This window comes from Cryptomeria japonica, chromosome 7 (genome assembly GCF_030272615.1).
Source record: "Cryptomeria japonica chromosome 7, Sugi_1.0, whole genome shotgun sequence".
Classification (NCBI taxonomy): Eukaryota; Viridiplantae; Streptophyta; class Pinopsida; order Cupressales; family Cupressaceae; genus Cryptomeria; species Cryptomeria japonica.
In genome coordinates this window covers 455,542,234-455,564,484 of record NC_081411.1, presented here as the reverse complement: position 1 = coordinate 455,564,484, position 22,251 = coordinate 455,542,234, and positions in this window count along the sequence as shown.

Genomic DNA, 22,251 nt, shown 5'->3' with positions numbered 1-22,251 from the left:
CATGTATCGTATGGTTCATCATGAATTACCGTACGACTGGGTGAGAATACTCGTACGGTATTCTAGTTTTTTTTATTTATTAAAATAGACTACATTTTTTTAGGGTTTTCTTGTTGAATTTTTATGGTACTAATGCTGACCCTGGCTTGTTGTCTGTCTGCCTGAGAGATTTTGACAACCTAATCAGTTTTTGCAGAACACTTGTCGAAGAACACGCCTGTCGCACAAAATATATATATATATGACTACTGATTCATTGTTTTTGCAGGTTGCCTGAGGAAACTCAAGTGAACTTCGTGTATCCTTTAAATTCATTTTTAGGAAATTAAATTGCTATTTGGTTAATGAACAAATCTGTCTTTTGTGTTTTAAGAAAAATCTAAGAGGTAGGAGAGTATGCTCTTATCTACATAGACAATCAAAAATCTAGACCCTCGAAGCTTTTTCTAAGTTTTGAGATTTGTGTACCTTTAGTGGGCCTGTCATAGTGGGAAAAAGTATTCACCCTATGAGAATGACCCAAGTGAGTACAACTGGACCTGAGCATTCCAACTCACTATAATAAATAGGCCTCTGGTGATTAAAGTCTTAGAGGATGGGATTATTTGAGTTTTCTCTTTGAGATCTCTCATATCGAGCATTTGTAGGGCCTCGCGGTCTCAATCATGTTTACATGACACATGACTACAACTTGTTTTGGTATCTTGTCAGGATATAGGCCTCAATCCTACTTGTGTGACTTCAAGGGGTAATTTCGAATGGAATTCCTGATTAAGAACTACAAGATAGAGGCTACCCGATTCACCTCCAAAAGGGGGATAATCTTTGTGCAAGAGAGATAGTAACTCTCCCAAAATACTTGTCATTTCGTGCTCCCATTAGTATTTGGAGTTGGCTAATACAATGTTTAGAATCCATTGCGTGAGACTCAGCGGCCATATTTTGATTAGCTATTGGGTGTGTACCTGAGTCTGCAAGCAAAGGTTTTCTTCTCTAAGCCAACTTCTATAGGGTTAGCGTGTTGTGATTGAAATTCATTATACATCTTGCATTTTTACTATGTTTTCATCCTTGAAACTGAAACTAAAATACTGAAACTGGAGAAAACAATCAACAACGTTAAAAACTCAGTCATCAAAACTTTGTCCGTGTCAAAAAACTAGTCTCTGTCAGTCATCAAAATTTTGTTTGTGCCAAAATCTATTCTATGTCCAGTCCTCTATCGTATGAGTCTACTGATTATCGTCTGGCTATATACGAGTTGTCGTACGAGTCTGCATTGGTCCTGTTAGTTTATCATCTGGTCCAGTCACAATTATCATCCGGGTTCTCAGAAATGTCGTTTTGTTCCTAGAAAATTGTCGTTTGACCTTTAGCAAATTGTCGTACAAAAATCATTATCCTCATCAAATTGTCATCTAGAGAACACTAAACTGTCGTGCGAGTATAGGAAGCAACTCATACAAGAAACTATTTGTGTCATCTAGGAACTATTAAATTCTCGTCTAGGTCTGAAAACTCTATCGTATGAATTCTTGATTTTGTCAGTCCACAAACTTGTCTGTCTACACACGTTTCCAGAACTGTCATATTTGTCTAGTCAATCTATAGCGAGCATAAATATGGTCATCATAATTCTGAGCATAAACAATCTTGATAGTGTACCCTTGTCATTGTGTCGCATGATTTTATCGATCATCTTTCAACTAGTTCAATCAACTATTTATCAAACTAAATAAAACTAAGTTACTTAGATCACGTCTTATACAAGATAGATTGTTCCTAAAACCATACTGAGTCTTAGTCACTTCTCTCAAATCACTACGTCAAATGAACAACTAGATTCAATTTGGTCTTGACTTCTACATCACATCTATCTCTCGGTCACATCAGTTATAAATGCCTACTCAAATCAAAAGTTCTCGCAAGAAAGCTAACAAAGGTAAAGGACCATCCTTTTCATTCCAAAATAATCCATTCTTTGTAGAAGACCTTGTCTCTAACAAACCTTCATTGTCAAATATACCAATTTTTTATCAATCTTTAGCTCCCACCATGTTTGGAGAAAAGCGAGAAAAAGAAGCTACTAAACACGATACTCATGACAATTTCAACACCCATGCTAATGATAGTGATTCCTCATCTAGTGAGTTTGAAGCTTCCGAACCTACAGAAGTTGTTATAAATAGCTGTCAAAATGATAAATATATCCAAAAAATGATATAAATAATCATGGCTAGAGAACAAGAAGAGCAATTTCTAGAGTTAGCTAAACAAGGCGCTAAACTTTCTACTGATTATAATGTTGAAACCCTTATCACTAAAGAGGAAGAGACACCCTTAGTGCTGGTAAACAAACAATTGCAAGCATTACAGACTCAAATCACATAAATAAAAAATAAGGATAAATCATCAAAACAATATTCTTTAGACACGATATGCCTGTTCCCACTTGACAAAAACCTTTACATGCCTCCATTTCTATCAAGAGTGGAGATTACTAAGTTTGACAAATATGATGGTAATGTAGATCCTTAAGACCATGCCAAAGAATTGTGTGCTTTATGTATGGAGTTCATGTATGAACAAACATATCTCATGCACCTTTTCCCGAGGAGTTTAGGAGGACAAGCTATGGAATGGTTTTCAAGCCTACCTATGGGGATTAAAAATTTTGAGGAATTAATCAAATTGTTTCTCCAACAATACTCCTATAACATTCTTCATCCAGTCACTATGATCAAGCTTTTCAATACCAAACAGAAAATAGGAAAACCTTTTCTCACTTTTCTTCAAAGTTGGAGAAATATGTTCTCTAGATATTCAAGGCCTATTCCAAATTCTGAGAAGATGGACATTTTTGTCAATAACTTGGTCCCTGAATTCAAATACAATATCCAAATGCAAATATACCCTTCACTCAACAAAATGGTAGATAGTGCCCTCAAAATGGAGATGTGCTTATAAAGAAAGGAGATATATCACTTTGTAAAGAAACACAACAAGGCTCTAGTTCCAAATAAAAGAACAAATACTGGAAATACAACAAAGATAACAACATAAATATTGTTAATGATGGAGTGGTGGATAATGTTAAACCAAAATCAAAACCCAAAATATTTAATTTGGCTAGCGGCACACAAGCCCTCAAAGCAGATGAAACTGTGGTAGAAAACCCTTCCAAGAAATCAAAAGAGTGGTTTAAGGAGAAACCTTGGCTTTCAAAGCCTAAACGCGATTTCACTCCTTTGGAAGAATCATATGAATTAGCTCTTAAAACTTTATTGGAAAATGATCTAATAACATTGCCAAACAAATCTAGACCATATGATCCAGAAGTTAAACCCAAATGGTGGAGGGAAAACGAGTACTATTAATATCATTGAAACAAGAGTCATACAACAAACAACTACATGAAACTCAAACATGAGATTCAAGACCTCATCGATGCTGGAAAAATTGTTGTTGGAAATCACACAACTAATGCTGGTCACAAAGCTTTTAAAGATCCCTTTCCTGCTTATGAACATGGTGATTCCTCAAAATCCAAGGGAGGTGCCAAAGTCAATTACACCTATGCTAACAATGACAATGTGATCAACATGATTGAATCTTCCCAATTTGAGTATTGCAACGTGATCATAATTAAAGATAAAAGACAAAATATAAATTGCAAATGTTGTAACCCGCACTCAAAAGAAGGTTACTCTAAAAGAAGCTAGTTCCTCAACTCCTGATCCAACAACATCAAACCTACTGACTTCTTCAAATAGACAACCAGATACGATCACGGCTAAATCTAAGCAACTAGATTCATCATCCTCTCCTAGTTACATCATTGTCAAACAATTAAAACGAACCACCGCTCAAATCTCTATTTTTGAACTGCTTAAGATCTCCTCTTCTCATATAGAGATATTGGACCAAGCTTTGCTCACTACTAATGTACCCAAAGATTTAGATGTAGATTGGTTTCAATCTATGGTGGGTCACCTGACTTCATCTCATTACCTCACCTTCTCTGAAGAAGATGACAATTCACTGAATCACCCACATAATCAGCCATTACACATCAAAGCTGTGATCCATAAACACCGAGTCAAACATGTTTTGATAGATGGAGGCTCTGGGTTGAATATTTGTACCTACAATTTACTAATAGAGGGGATTTTCTAAAAATGTCTTTGATCTAGCAAAGAAAATAACAATCAAAGCTTATGATGAAGAAGAGAGCCTCTAAAGGTCAGGTATTATTACCGATCAAGGTAGGACCTGTGGAGAGAGATGTTATTTTTTAGGTACTTGACCTTTCTCTTTCATACAACATATTGGTGGGCAGGCCATGGATTCACAAAATGCAAGAAGTACCATCTACATATCATTAGTGCTTGAATCCTTATAATGGAGTTGAAGTTAGTATTCTTGCTGATACAAGTTATGTTGGCAATTGACACTCATCGGATTCATTTTGTTGTCATTGATGGCAACAAGAGTAGATGGAAGTCATATACTAACATTAGGAGGCATATACCAGCAGACACCGGTATTGGAGTATCCAGGATTACACTGGCACCGGCACTAACATCACTACTTGAAGGAAGCCGACATCAAGGGAGATTTATTTAGTAAATCATTTTGTAATTATTGTTGAGGCCGACATTGAATAACTTTTGTAAAAGCATTGTAAGTTGACATAAGGCATATTGTTTGTAATGGGTATATAGGTCAGTCTGCTAGGTCATTTTGAAATATATGATAAAGATATGACATAGGATGCGACATAGGAGAATATAGAAGAACTGTATAATGTGAAGTATATGTATGTAGATCATTTGTATGCAAGTGTTATATCATGCAATGATCTGTAGATAGAAATGAAAGCATTATTGGAGGATAAGAGATACCAGTAGTAGTGTTCAGGGTTTATGAACCAGTATAGAGTAGAGCTAGAACTAGAACTCTATTTGGCATAGCAGATGCATTTTTGAGTTCAATTTTATTATTTTAATTCAGTAGAAACTTGTAGTCAGTGAAACTGTTTAGTGATGAGCAATATGCTCTAGGCAGTGTGCCTTCCTACATAGCAGATGCATTTTTGAACTAGTACAGAGTAGAGCTAGAAGTAGAACTCTATTTGGCATAGCAGATGCATTTTTGAGTTCAATTTTATTGTTTTACTTTAGCAAAAACTTGTAGTTAGTGAGACTATTTAGTGATGAGCAGTATACTCTAGGCAGTGTGCCTTCCTGCATGTGCAGGTCCCCATTATATGTAATATGATTTCATATGGCCAGTGAACTGATATTGTGGGTCACAAATCCCACCGTGGTTTTTCCTCTTTGAGGTTTTCCATGTATAAAATATGTGTGTTATGGTGTTCATTTATGTGGATGGTTTATTTGCTTCAAGTTATATCTTTATTTGTTTACAGGTTTATATGTGTATGGTATAAAAGGATAAAATCTTGTGTTACTGGCAGAACACTAATTCACCCCCCCCCCCCTCTTAGTGTTCTTGGATCCCAACAAGTTACACCTGTAGTACATTAAAATAGTGTATTGATACCTTTGTTCCTCATAATAGAGTAGCCTCTGCAGCTGAAAGATCATAAACTTTGATGAAAGACTTAGAAAAGAAATTGAAAATCATAGATACTGGCATGGATGGATACAAGATAGAAACTATACTTTCATCAATGTCTCTTCCTCCATCGCCAAGACAGTCTGGAAAACCGTTAGAGGCTATGAAGCCACAAACTTCAACTCCAAATGTCATTTATGATGGTATTTTTGTACAGTCCTCTACTTCCCTTGTAGATGAAACATAAGAGGAGGTTGTTCTCAAATGGATTTTCAAAGAAGATAATGAAAACAAAGAAGTGCAACACTATGATAATTCCCCTGAACAATATGGTCCAGGCTATAAGATGATTCAACGCATGGGATATTCAAGTACCAATCCTTTGGGCAAGCGTCAAGAAGGTATTGTTGAACCTATTCAGCTACAAGCTAAGTCTACAAATGATAAAGCTTGACTTGGATACCATTTAGAGGGGTCATCAGATCAGAAACCTACTTCTCATCATTAGTCTAAGTGGAGGAAAAAGATACTACCTTCAACATCACATGAAGTAAATACTCAGCAAACTCAGGAAGAGTATGAAAAAGAACAAGAAGAATTGGCAATCAAGAGAGAAGAAGCAGCTTGTAATCAAATTCCAATTGTATTAACAATAACACTACAAAGACTAGAAATCTCAAAAGATACGAAAGAAGAAATGGAAAGAATTAAAGAGTTGTTTGCACTGCTGAACATTTTGGTCACATACACAGGAAGAATGCAAATAGATAATTCAAAAACTGACTTGAATGAGTATGAATGGGATCGAAAACCTTTATTAGATGCATCTACTAAAGAAACTCCTGAAGAAGCTAGTGATATCATAGATGAAGCACAAGAGATAGTGCGCTTAAAACTACAAAAGGAAATAGAGGAAATCAAACTAAAAAGACAAGAAGACTATGAACAATAGTTGAAAGAAGAAAGAGGACAATAAATTTCTTCATGTACTATATCTCCCTCTAATGAGATAGAGAAAATTAGGTATGGGACTACAAATGAAGAATTGGAGGCTACAAAAGCAGGGCCAATCATTAGTCCAGAGGAAGTTGAATGGAAAAGACGATAGAGACTAACATTATCAAGGTTATGTCAACAAGTATGTCAAATACAAGTGATCATTGAACCAAATCATGAAGGAACTTGCAGCATCAAAGATCTAGATATTGATACTATATATGCTTTCACTAAACCACTTGAAGAAGAGTCAAAGGTTTCATCTTATGACTCTAATCACTCTGAAATAAGATCTATTTATGATAATACCTATTCAACACCAAACTATGACTACTTCATCATGAATGTCGAAACTCTATCTATTGAACATGTTACTATTGAACCATGATATGTATTCGAGTCCGAAGTAGAGGACGATGCTAGTGGTAGGTTTGTTGGGTTAGGTTCCATAGATACTAACATAAACTTCAATAATCGTGTTCTAACTCTTCTTGGTCTCGAGATGCTTACGCAAGGTAGTCTTCTAGAACTCAACTTGTCGGTCTGAGGTTTTGATGATAATATTGTAAACTCCTTGAACATATTAAATCTTTATCCCTAGTACATCCTGAACTTATTGACTGTATTCTCCAAGATCAACCTTTGAATATACCTACCTTTGCCAATGACTATACATTAGCCTATTATCTTAATGCAGTTGAACAAATGGACTCTTCCACCAGTGAAAAAAGTGAGAACATCACAATAGAAAATGTCAAGTATCTTAGTTGCAAAAATCAAAAAAAAGAAAAATAAGAGTTCTAATGGCGAAAACCACACTGTGGTGGTGTCAAAATCAAAAATAGTAAAAATAAAGGACATGCCTACTGGTGAAAACCCCTCTAAGGCAATAGAAATTTTGCCTGATCACTTTCAAGAGCGATCATCAATGATAATTGAACCTACACAACCAGTAAACGTTGGAATAGAAGAAGCTCAGCACACCATACATGTAGCTCAATCCTTGTTAGCCGAAGAACTAAAAGAATTTTCTGATTTCTTCACAGCAAAGAAGATCAATTTTTCATGGACATATGTTGATATGTTGGGTCTAGATCCTGACCTCATAATGAATCATCTTTCTATCACTCCTGGAGTTAAACCTGTTAAGAAAAAACTCTGAAAAAATGCATCCTCATGTTGCATTACTTGTTAAGGCTAATCTAGAAAAATTACTAAAAGTTGGATTCATCAGAGGAATTGATTATGTCGAGTGGATATCTAATATTGTACCTATTTCCAAACATGACAAATAAATACATGTTTGCACAAATTTTAGAGATTTAAATAAAGCTTGTCCAAAGGATGATTTTCCACTACCCAACATTGACATGATAGTAGACATGACTGTTGGCTATGAAATGTACTCTTTAATGGATGGTTTTTCTGGATACAATCAGATCAAAATTGCACCTGAGGATCAAGAGAAAACAACAATCACCTATGCATGGGGAACCTTCTGCTAGAATGTAATGCCCTTCGGTTGAAAGAATGCAGACACAACTTATCAAAGAGATGTAACAACAATTTTTTATGATATGATGCACAAAAACATGGAGGATTATGTTGATGATACTCTAGTTAAATCTATGAAAAGATCAACACATCTATCAGAACTAGGTCCAATATTAGACAGGATGGAAAAATTCAAACTTAGATTAAATCACAAGAAATGTGCATTTGGGGTTACATCTGGTAAGCTCCTAGGATATATTGTTTCAATGAAAGGAATTGAAGGCTATCGTGGAAATGCCACCTCCAAAGAATGTCAGTCAAAAGAGAAGTTTACAAGGGCAACTCTAATCAATAAGATGCTTTATTTCTCAGGTAGTAGATAAGGCTCAACCATTCACAAAGGCATTACAGAAAGGAGTTATATACAACTGGGATACAAATTGTGAACAACATTTAAAGAAAATCAAGGAATATCTTTCTAATCCACCTATATTGATGCCACTAATTCAAGGCAATCCATTGATTCTCTACATATCAACTACCGATACATCACTGGGGACACTTTTGGCACAACAAGATGAGAATTAAAAAGAAAGAGCTATATATTATATCAGCAAGACCTTGGTGTCCTATGAGATGAACTATACTATCATAGAGAAAGTTTTTTTGGCACTGGTCTTTGCATCACAGAAATTAAGACACTACATGCTAGCACATTCTATCAAGATGGTGGCTAAGATTGGTCCACTCAAATACCTTCTCAACAAAGCAACGCTTACAGGAAGATTGGCTAAATGGGTCATGGTTCTTATAGAATTTGATATTGAATATATATAACACAAATCTATCAAAGGACAGGTCATTGTAGATCAACTTGTTGATGCTCCGCTTAAAGACAATCAACCTTTGCACATAGAATTTTTGGATGGATCCATCATGCACCTTACTCAGCGATCATGGAAAATATTCTTTGATGGGTCTTTAACTCAACAAGGTTCTGGTGGTGGAATACTTTTTATCACTCCTCAAAGATATTCAATCCCAAAGGCTATTCTCTTTCCATGTGTTGCCCTTGATTTCAGTGCGACTAAAATCATGATGCAGCCCTAGAAACTGGTTCGTTTCATACCTCACGTCCTCTGGGAGAGCTTGATCAACTCCGTTGGTTAGCTCATTTTTCTTTTTGCCTTTTGTTTTTCTTGTTTTTAAGTTTTATTTTTTGTAGTTTTGCCTATAGGTCAGACTTTAAAGTCCGACTTGTAGGGTTTTCTTTTGCTCTGATTGCACATCAGACTTTAAAGTCTGATGTATAATATTTTGATTCTTCCCCTACATATCAGACTTTAAATTTTGACCTGCAGGTAGTTCTTCCCTTGCAGATCGGACTTTAAAGTCCAACCTGTAGGGACTTTTCCCTTGCAATAGAGGCTTGCATGTCGGAGACTTTAAAGTCTGAATTGCAAGAAATTTTATCCTGCATGTCAGACTTTAAAGCCCGACATGCATGACATGCTTAGCATTAATGTTGGCATTAATTGCTTAATATGAGGGTTTATTTATTAAGTTTTGAGTCTTTATTCCTCATTTCACTGGCGAATGGTTACTCCTCGTGTGCCTTCTTGTTCTTCTCCTCCATTTTGGCTCTTGATCATCTTGTTGATTCAATGATTTCCGTCGATCATCATGGTTGAAGTAAGTTTCCATTTTTTATTTCGGGTTTTTTTTCCGTTTGTTGGCATTGTCTATTTTTCATTCTTGTCATTTCTTTGTCTTCATTTTTTGAGATTAGGGGCACATCGGATTTTGAAATCCAATTGTCCTTGATCTCTTTTCTTCCTTTTTCTTCATCTGCATGTTAGGTTTCAAATCTCGACATGCAGGTAAAGGAAAGATGTGTCTCCTACATATCAGACTTTAAAGTCTGATATGCAAGAGATGTCCTTCCTGCTAATAGATCGGGTTTTAAAACCCGACGTGTTAGCATGAGGATTTTGATCTACATATTGTGCTTTAAAGTCCAATATGTAAATTTGGGTTTGTCTGATTGACATGTCGGGTTTTAAAACCCGACATGTCAATCTTTTTACTTTCCCAAGCACATCGGACTTTAAAGTCTGATGTGCACATCCTTTGAGCATACTTCTACCGCACATCGAATTTTAAAGTCCGATGTGCTAAACATTGGCATATGGACACTCCAATGAGACATTGTATGTGATTGAAGGTTTTGTCATTGATGGCAACCTTGCAATCCTATGGCACCGGCAAGAAATTATACTGACAAAGCATTACACAGGCAAGATAGTGCACCGGCATCAACAGATCACTCTACACTGGCACCGACACAAAAGAAAATATGTATACCGGCACAGAGGCCGACAAGATTTTTGTTATGTAATATTTTGTTTATTATTGTAAGCCGACTTGGAAAATTGTAAAATAACTCTTGTATATAAAGGAGATCATTATAGACATTTGAAAGAGTGATGTAAGGGCATAAAGAAAATTATTAGGCAGACCTAATGTGCAAATTATAGGTCAAGGGTATATGTAAAGAACAAAGCAAGAACCGGTACTGAATCTTGCATTGGAGATGCTATTGTAAAGTAGTACAAGTCATTGGATTAGTATAATCCTTATCGTAAGTCAGTGTGACTTCCCATTGAGCAGTGAGCTCTAGGCATTTGGCCTTCCTGCATGTGCAGGCCCCTATTGTAAGTAATATTCTCTTATTGGCCAGTAAGTGAATATTGTGGGTCACAAATCCCACCAAGGTTTTTCCCACACTGGGTTTCCTCATTAAACATCTTGTGTTATGGTGTACTTTTCATGTGGATCTTCTTGATTCTGTTTATTGCATTATTTCTTGCATACTGGTACACTGTAATATTATGTTCTGCATGTTTTAACTTAAGAAATTCTTATTACCGATTAGATACTGATTCAACCCCCCCCCCCTCTCAGGTATCTGTGGGACCCCTAACAATTGGTATCAAAGCCTGGTCCTCTATTTTTAGAAGCCTAACTTGAGGAAGATCTTGACACCGGTAAAGATGGAAAATCTGATGAAGCAATTGGAAGGAGCTCTTACAAACTATGATGCAGAGAAATTGAAAAATATCAAATTAGAAGATGATTTAAGAGCAGCTCAAGATATCATTCATGCACTTCAAGAAAATTTTACTGTTGCAAGAAATAAGAGAAGAGAACTTTGTGAAAAATTGCAAAATGAGAATGATGAAAAGGACTCACTTAATGATATGATAAGCAAGTTGAAACAAGAGATCATGACAACAAAAAATGAAATGCAGGATATGACTATGAGATTTTGCAAAGAGATTGAGGGTAGAAAGAAGAGTAAAGAAGAATTGACCAGAAGACTAAGTGATGCAGCAAATGAGAACACAAGACTTAGCTATGAAAATGACATGTTGAAGATAGATCTGATGCATACTCAGAATGACTCAAATGAACTGATGAGACAAAAAGAAATCTTGGAAAGGGAACTGGACACTACAAATCAACACAAAGAAAAATTCAAGAAAAGCTCAGAGGAACTTGGTACCTTGCTGAAGAATCAAAAACCTAAAGGTCACACTTCTGGAATTGGCTTTGAAGTTGGTGAAAGCTCCGGTACTGCAAATACTCGGGATCACAACAAACCGGTAAGACAACCTAATGCTTATAAATTCAATGGAAAATGCTTTAACTGTAATAAGTATAGTCATAGAGCAAATAAAAGTAGATCTAGGAATTATCAAAATATCAATACACCCACCGGTCAATGTTCAAAATGCAACAAAGTTGGTCATAACTCTGAAAACTGCAGAATGAATGTGAGATGTTATGTTTGTGGAAGATTTGGACATTTATCAAATCAATGCAGAACACAAACCGGCATAGGTTATGGGAAAGCTATTCAAAAGAATATTGTAACTTGTTATGCATGTAACAAGATTGGGCATATTGCTAAATTTTGTAGAAGTAAAGGTACACTGGTAGACAACAAAAGTGCTAGCTTGAAAGGTAAGGAAAAATTTGAAGAGGTTAAGCAAGAATTCTCAAAGCAATGGATTAGAAAAGCAGATCTAAATATTGGGAATACTTCTCCACTAGCAGAACCAATCAATGCTTCACTGGTAGGACAAAGTGATGCTTCACCAGCAGGACAGAGCAGTGGTCCACCGGCAGGAAGTTCTTCATCTAATTGAAGAAAATTTCCTTGAGGGTTTGGCAATCAAATGACACAAGTGCTAATTATTCCCTCGGTTAGAGATAAGAAGTTGAAAATTACTTATTACCGACAGACAATGTTAAGTGAATACTTAACCAACATGCAATTAATGTGGTAGATGGCAAAAAGACATTATAAAAATAAGGTTTTGGCTCCATTTCATTTCACCGTGATTTCAAATTTTCAGAGAGTGCAAAGATTCTGAGCTAAGGCATTTCGAGCAAGAAGCAAGCACACTCCAAGCAATCATCCATCCAAGGCAGAAAAAGGTATTTAATCATGGCATCCACCTCTGCAATTGAATACATAGCAAACCCTACTATTGTTGAAGTAATTAAAAGACCTAGGCCCATATTTCAGTTAGTCCCCGAGATAGAAAAGAAGGATGATACCTTAGGTGCTTTTTCTCAAATCCCTAAAGGTGTTGTATGTGTTGAAGACCCTAGAATGTACATCCACTGCAACATTGAAGAATTAGGAGATGAGGAAATCAAAACCATGTATAAAACCATAATATGTGATGATACCAGCAATGTTAAAGCTGAACACAAGGTTATTGAAACCCTAGGATTCACAGAAATCCTTAGCATTCCTAAATCTCCAAAGGATGTGATTAGGATAGTGTTAAGCAGAGTTCATGGAGAATTTTTCTGGCTAGATGCAATCCATAAGATCACCAAGGAAGCTGTGAAAGCTATCACATGGTTATCGACCACCGGTAAGAGACCAGACAAAACCAAGAAGATTCCAAATGACCTAGTTACAAAACTAACAGGTGCAACATTCGATAAGAGATCTCTAAGGGTTAATGATGTAAAAGATATCAATGTGAGATTCATAAGTATGATATTAGATTACAACGCCACTCATGCTAATAGACTTAACTTAGTTTCAAGTTTATGCATTAAGAGTGCTTATGATATGGTAATAGACAATGCAAAAATTGACATCTGTGAATGGTTAAAAGATGAATTAATAGACAACCTTGGAAAGATAAAGAAGGACAAGAAAGGAACTTTCAGATTTGGAAATCTGTTGGTATGTCTAATGCTACACATAACAAAATAGGTTCCCAGTATAGGTCATAAAGAACTTGGATATGACATATCGGTAGGAAAACAATTAATTGAACTGTTCAATACCATGGGTGAAAATAAGGAGAACAATATTCATGACTTTTTCCAAGCATTGAAGACCAAAATGAAGCAAATAAGGTTATCCCAGAAAATAGTAGACAAATAAAAAGATGATATATGCTTTGTTATTAAGAAAGATGAAATCTGGATGGAAGTGGTCATACCAAGGACAATTTGGGTAACCAAGATGGGCTATGAGATAGATGATCACATAGTTGAAACTTATGCTAAAGCACTTATGGAAGCCCACAATGAACCCAAGGAAGAAGTATTTGGTAGTGCTGAGACAATAGAAAGCCAAATACAATCAAAGAAAAGAGTAAAGAAGGTTGAGGCATTTGTAAGAAAAGGAACCAAGCAAGCAAAGGCCATTAAGGAAGATGTACTAAAGAAAACCGGCATAACAGAAGATGAGTTGGCAGCCCCACAACCTGAAACTCATCTATCACCGGTAGGTACTTCTTCAGAAGGTGACATGCCAGCAACTTTTAAAAGACTTGTTAGAAAAAGAGATCCCTCACCAGCAACCACTCCTTCACCTAGAAGGACAAGGCAAAAGCAACAAGAAATGAGATCTCCGGTTAGAAAGGCCACACCCAAGAAAAAGTTGACACCAAAGAAAAAGAAAAGGATAAACAATGACTTGACACCTCTTGATATATTGTTAAATGAAATCACAGAGGAAGGAAAACTGAAAAACATAGAGAAAATTTATGACACTCTATCCGCTAATGAGAAAGAGCAAGTTGAGGAAAGTGTGATACTGCATATGGACATGTACAAGAAATTTTGATGGAAGTAGCAAATAAAATTCCTGATGATTTGTACAAAAGGTTAGAAGCTAGAAGGCAAGTAGTGATTGAATTAGATAAGAAAATAAAAATAGAGAAACTACTTGTTGTATATCCAGTAAACTCTACCAAGGAAATTGATGATTTGGTTGCTTAGGTGAACCAGTCAGTATTCTCTACTGCACACCGGCACATTTCACTGATGGCAGGAAGAATTACTGAAGTAACAGAGGAAACAGAAGATGGTTGGGACATATTCCTAGTTGACAAGGAAAAACAAGAAGAATACAGGAACCCTAAACCTATAAAGGTATATCAGAAGGATAGAGACAAGGGGAAAGGCAAATTTGGTGGACCACCAAGCATAAAAGTTAAAGACAACCTACCCCCACTTGTAAAAATTACAACTACTGAAGATCAACCAGCAGTAGAAAGTATGGATGCAGAGGATAGCAATCATAATACTGAAGTTCTGTATACTGTAAATATTGATACCCAAAAGATCAACATAATAGTTGATAAAGATACAACTGACAAGTCAAATATGGCTAATGAGCCTCCGGTAGTAGGGGAAACAGAGAAACTAGCAGAGGATACAGAGAAAAAGGTAGAGACTGAGGCACGGATGGAGACAACACAACGTTCAGAGAAACCATCAGAGCTAAAGGCTTCAGAACAGGTTCATAAGGAAACAGTGCCACTGGTAAGTAGTGAAGTAGGAAAACCAGTGCTAAAAGAAATGCAAACACAAACTGATGTACCAGAGGTCAATACAAGCATGGTTACTTCCACCAGCACTTAGATTGTTGGGTCATCATCAACATTCAAGTCAAAAAATGTGACTGAGGTATTATTAGATTCTATTAAGAAAATAACTGACTGCAATTCACAGTCTTATAAAGCAATAGATGATTCAATACCAATTTTGAAGGCAATAGCTCCAAATTGTAATATAGATAATAAAGATTCTTCAGGACAGTTAGACACATTGTGTAAATATATTTTTGAAAACATTGAGAAAATAAAGGAAGAATCAATAAAGGACAAGGTAGAAAAAGAGAAACAGAAATTCTTTCATGAGGAAATAAAGAAGTGTAACAGAAATTTTGACACACTTCTACCGGAACTATGTAGTTTGTTGAAAGAATACAAAAATCTGTATAAAGATACATGTAAAACAAACTTTTTGACTGTAGATATTGACAAGAAAATAAGCAAGACACAGGATGAGATAAATAAGCTTGCAGACAATTTTGTCAACTCACCGGATTCATTATCAATTTTTGAAGAGAAGATAGCAAATTTTGAGGAAGAATTGCTCAAACTGGAAAGACAAAAAGAAAGAATAATAAACAAGGCAAAACATCTGAGGTCTAAAATAAGTCCAAGATTGGACTATTTAGCATCTTTGTGGAAGGAAATTTCAGAGGCACTAATACAGGGAAGCAAAACACTGGCAAAGCATTTGCAGCATATCACCGGTACAGTAAAGAGGACTGAAATAGCAATAAAAGATAGTAAAAAGTTTATGGATAGTATAAACTTAATTTTGGGAGATCTTTTTCAGATAATAACTACCCAGCTACAAGGTTGAGGATATGGATAGATGAACCTACAAACTCTACTGACATCTTGACAACCTTTGTCATTGATGCCAAAGGGGGAGTAGTAGGATGAGAAAGTTCAAAATAGTTCAAAATACAAGAATCATATGCTCAAGGGGAGCTCTCATATTTTTGGTAAACATTTTTGGTAACATTTTTTGGACTACACATTTTGGATACTTTTTGAAATTTCTCATGAGTGTTGCCATCAATGCCAAAGGGGGAGATTGTTGGCATATGGACACTCCAATGAGACATTGTATGTGATTGAAGGTTTTGTCATTGATGGCAATCTTGCAATCCTATGGCACCGGCAAGACATTATACCAACAAAGCATTACACGAGCAAGATAGTGCACTGACATCAACAGATGACTCTACACCGACACCGGCACAGAAGAAAATATGTATACCAGCATAGAGGCTGACAAGATTTTTGTTATGTAATATTTTGTTTATTATTGTAAGCCGAATTGGTAAGTTGTAAAATGACTCTTGTATATAAAGGAGATCATTATAGACATTTGAAAGAGTGATGTAAGGGCATAAAGAAAATTATTAGGTAGACCTAATGTGTGAATTATAGGTCAAGGGTATATGTAAAGAACAGAGCAAGAACCGGCATTAGAGATGCTATTGTAAAGCAGTACAAGTCATTGGATTAGTATAATCCTTATTGTAAGTTAGTGTGACTTCCCATTGAGCAGTGAGCTCTAGGAAGTTGACCTTCCTACATGTGTAGGCCCCTATTGTAAGTAATATTCTCTTATTGGCTAGTGAGTGAATATTGTGGGACACAAATCCCACCGAGGTTTTTCCCACACCGGGTTTCCTCATTAAACATCTTGTGTTATGGTGTACTTTTCATGTGGATATTCTTGATTCTGTTTATTGCATTATTTCTTGCATACCAGTACACTGTTATATTATGTTCTACATGTTTTAACTTAAGAAATTCTTATTACCGGTTAGATACTGATTCACCCCCCCCTCTCAGTATCTATGGGACCCCTAACACTAACAGCTTTTCCCCAACTTGTAGATCGGACTTTAAAGTCCGATATGAAAGGAAGTTGTTTTGCCCATGCACATCAGACTTTAAAGTCCGATGTGCAAATTTTGATACTTAAGGTGCAGATCAGACATTTTTCCCTGACCTACCAGTTTTTGGCAGTTTTATTCCCAAGTCAGTTTTGGCTCCGAATTCTTGATCCAATTGATAAAATTTGGTTTTCTGATGATGATGATTGTCAAAAAAGCTAATTCCAGTGTTGGATGCAGTCCATTGAAAATGTCAAAGCCCTCTCAAGACAAATCAGAGCCTTCCTAAAGTCAATTGGAATCATCACAAAGCAAACCATCAGCAAAAAAGATGAAGTACAAGTATGATAAATACTTGAATATGTATCCAAAAAGCTCAGTTGACTCCAATATCAAGGAGATAAAGGATACAAAAATTGGTCATGTCAATATGTAGGAGTTCATTGATCGAGCTGAGAAATCTCCTTCACTCTTGACAAACTTTATCAAATCAGAGCTGCACAAATATGCTTCCTTCCCAGTCGCAACTCATGATCTAGACTTTGTACTTGCAGTGGCGGATCATTTTGATCCAAATACAAGATAAGTTAATGATGTCGATCAGAATATGGTTATGATATTAGACAGTGTTTTCTTTAATAGTGTATTCAAGGGCTCTCCAGTTGAGGAAGTGGCTGACATTACTCAAGAAAGTGCTCAATAATATTTTGAGAAAAATGAGGTAAAGTGTATGAAAGTAATTAATACAGTTTTTCTCTCTACTGCCAGAAATTCCAACACTTCAAGATGGCCAAAGTATTTCCATAGAAGTGACTTCAATGAGGAATATAATGATATGTTTACCATGTTGGCACGGGTAAAAGGTCTGAAAGATTCTCACTATGTTCAAAGCTGGATGTGTTACTATATCAATATAATAAGGAAAGGAGCCACCAAGATAGATTGGGGTGAGCAGATCAGTGACGCACTCTGTGCACAATTGAAGGAGGACAAAATAATAGTAAAATTCTACATGACGGCATACCTTGTATATGCAACTACCTCAATGAGGCAATATCTAGGTCTGTCTACAAAGGGTGACATTAAATTAGTACATGTTTGGAACTATTACGACCAACTCACAATCAATAATCAAGGGAATCATTTCAGAAGAGTTAATGATGCTTTCTTTGTTGTATGGAAGTGTATGTTTGATTAATACTTGTAGAAGAAGAGATTGTTAGAAGCAACATATAACAAGGTTTCTCATTTCGGATGTGTCTTTCTTCAGTTCCCAACATTCACTTACATCCGGATAGGATGTTTCTCAGGAGAACCTTTCATTTTGCCAAGATATCCATCTGAAAAAATTATACTCATGGAACTATGTTGGCAATTGATTTATGTGAATTAAAAGTAGTCACAAGCTCATAAGACTGGCTTGAAGTTCCCAGAATCTATTGACCGATATTCAATTATGACTAATCCCAAGGCTAAGAACATGGAAGAGGAAATGCAATGGAATACCATGAGGAGGTTCAAAGCTCTAAATAATTTTGATTTTTGTGGCATGAAAAATAAACTCAAAAGAAATCACACTCATGTATTCAGGTTTGAAGATGTATGGGCAGATTGTTAAGATGAAGAAGACATAAGAAGAATGGATTTCGGTCGTCGTACATTGGAGCAGATTGAAAATCTAGATTTGGCCAAAATCTCGATGAGCATGGAGGATATTGATGACATAGTAGGCCCAGTCTATTATGAACGAAAAATTGTTGATTCTCCACTCTCGCCTGTGCAATGGTCAAAGAAGGAGAGTAAATCTATTACTCATAGAATCGCCCATATTTTGGCAAATACCAATGCATGGTTACTAAAGAAGAAGATCAGAATGCAACAATTTCCTTCTAGTTCCGGTGATGATGACAATAGTGATTGTCCACCTGGTAAAACAACTACAGCCAAAACAAGGACCAAAAACAAAGAAGATCTGCAAGAACCACCCTTGGTCCCTTCAACACAATCTAAGGGAAAAGGAACTAAAATCAAATTCACAATCAAAGGGTCTAAAAAAGATGAGTCTTCTTCAGCAGTGCAAGAGACAACAACAAAGGAGCCAGAGTAGCAATTTATTGAGGAAACTGAGAAGGAAAAAGAACTAGAAGAAGGGGAAATTCCTTATCAAGAGGAAGCATGGCTTGAAGAACCAACACATCAAGGAGAGAGTAATACTCCCACCACCTCACAGGTATCAACTCATTTAGGGGTTCTTATTCATTCTATTGAATCTGACTCAGATCAAGAAGATGAGGAATTTGATGATGAATAATTAAATATGGAAATACCACAATCAGAGACTCTAAACAATATTTGTCGCTATCCAATTTTTCCAGTTTGGATGATATTCCTTCAACCACTATTGAATCCTCAATGTTGGATTTTATTGAAACTATGGAGCAAGCATTTGCAAAATAAAAGATGGTGACTTTACCTTCTACAATGATCGCAACAGAAGTTCCACCCCTTGTAAGTATTGAGATTATTAGTAGTGTACCTTCCACTCTTCCATCTATAGTTGTTACAAAGGAGGTATCAATAGCAACTACTGCAATTACTATTGCTACATTAGCTGGCATATCATAGGACACTTTAGCCTTGATACCAGTAATTACATCTACAACTGTTGCAACTTCAAGTCAGAATCCTCCTCAAATAACAGTTGATACTCAGCAAGAGGCCACAACTCCATTCACTAACATAGAGTTACCACCATGGATGGATGTAGTAGCACCCAAAAGAAATAAATAGGTAATTTCACCAGATGAATTGATTTTGAACAATTGGCACCACCAAAATCCAAAGGTACTAAAAAGCCAAAGACTATTTCCCGGGTACTAGTGGATCCGGCTACCAAAAGGAAATATGTTGAGGTTATGGTGCCCTCTTCAAACAAGAATAAGGATGATATACAACCTGGGGATTATACTATGCAGACTATAGAGATTAGAGTGGAAACATATGAAAGTGTCAAGTTAGATTCCCAAACTGCTTTAAATTCGTTAATGCGAAGATTAGATCAAGAAAGAAATGAAAAGAATGAATTAAAGCATAAATGTGAGAAATTAACCAGTGTGCTTCTCAAGGTCACAAATCATCTTAGGAAATTGAGCCAATTGTTTCTTCAATAGATACTAAAGCTCTTAAGAAGGTGGAACAAGTGGGCATCAAAGGTCGAGTAGTGGATGAGTGGATTGCTCGATTGAAATTAGAAGGTTCTCATCTTCTAGATTCAATGATTAAGTTGTTGGATGACTTTGAAGTTATCCAAAGTCAAATGCAAGGTGTTAAAACTTCCTTATCTCAAGAAATAGAAGATATTGAGAGAAGTGCAACCCTTTGGAATAAAATGAAGAATTTCAGAATTGACGTCCTCATGGAGAATAAGGTAATTCCAACTAGAGATAAATATATCCAAATTTTGTCTTTATTGTCTCACAAGAAAGAAACAATAAAGTCAATGATTATGGAGCTGGATCGAGAAAAGAAGGAAGGAGATGATGAAATTGATCTTATTTCAGCTAGAATAGCTGATATTCCTTGTTACTTGTATGATGATAATCAAAACCTTGTGACCAGTGACACTATCATATAAGAATTTATTTCCTTAATGGATCACTGTACAGAACAAGATTTCTCATTGAATGTGTTTGATAAATTGCTAGAAATATAAGTCAGCTTTGAAGTCCGTGCATCAATGTTGAAAGATGGAAAAAAGAAATGCATAAAGGCTGAAGATGCATTTTCTCGTGTTTGCATCATCACTGACTCTACCCCAAAACCGAACAAAGCCAAGATGGAAGCTATTCTGGTCAAGTTCGAAGAATTTCAAAAATCCAATGAGGAGGAGAAAGATGAATAAAGTGTCTCATTTTTTACACTTTCTTTCTGCGTAGTTGCATTGTTAGATGCTGCAAGTTTTCTCGCAGCTAAATATTTTCTTTCTGTTGTAGTTGTATTCAAGTGGGACTATGTAGTTGAATTAGTCAACTATGCCCACATTTTTCTCCACTCTTTTCATATATAAGGAGGACCCTCATTTGTACATATTTATCTTTAATATGCTTACCAAAACTCTGCCCAATTTTTATCTCAATTAAGACTTTGTGCTTTTGATGTTAAAAAAAGTGGATTCGAGGAAATAAAGATAGCAATCTGATAGTTTCCGAACTTTGTGTTGATCTGAAGATTGTGATTGTGATTGGAATCATTCTTATGTTTACTTCTCATAATCATTCTTTGTGATCTTGAATCTTTTGGTGAAGTTGTTAAAGTTTATGAAAGAGCTTTCCAATTGTGTAAATAGACTTTGTGTTGTTTACAGATTTGAGAAATTTTTTGATGTTAAGTGATTAGTGGTAGGATTTGTATTGCTGCTATTTACTTGTAGTTTTAAGGATTGGGGAAGTACACTTGAAGACTTTGAGCTGTAGGCTGGATTTCTTACCATTTTTTATAATTAGCTTAGTTAGAATGACATTCAAGAAAGACTTTGTGCTTCTTGATTGTAAGTTTTGGTATAATTTGTTGGATTAGTTTGTTCATTTCTTTAAGTATCAAAAGTGATAGAGAATTATAACAAAGTGGAGGGAGAATACATAGACTATGAAAAAAGAGAGTTATATGCCTAAAACTTACCCATGGATTTTAGTTTCTTGTTAATTAGAGAACAAATTTCAAAGGGAACCTCCCCTTGATGAGAGGAGAGATTAATTTCTCAAATATCTATGTGTGAATCATATATTTTATCGTTGGTATGCTAGTGACAAAAGTTTCACCCAACAGTTTTTTGGCGAATTTGCTAGGGAGTGACGTGCAACCGGTACTTTCTTTTTGGGTTGCAGTGTGCTTTTCATTGTAATATCCATATTGCTGATTTTCTCAAATATTCTAATCTGGCTGATCGAAGTTACACTCGTGGATAATGATTAGCAAGAGTTGTTGATCCTACTTTTGATTTTTTGCAGCAACATAATTTTCCCTTTGTGACACTACCACAAATGCGTTCTCCTTTGCAGGGGACATGAATTTTTCCTCCTTCAGCATGGTGATCTCCCATACCAAGTGAGGCATCAAGTTTGCAAGTCTCAGTTGTTCTGTTTGCAAATCTTTTTGTAATACCACCATATAATCCATTAAGGATGGTTGTTGCTGGCACTTGGGGTACTGTTTTTGGTCCGTTGAGCTTGACTACACCTTTACATGAACTTCCCAAAGGCACATGAAAAAAATTGCTTAAGTTTTTTGGAGATGGTTCTCAACATCCGGATGAACACATTGTTGCCTTCTATATTGCATGTGGGGTTCTCGGTGTTGAGCATGAAGATGTTTCAGTG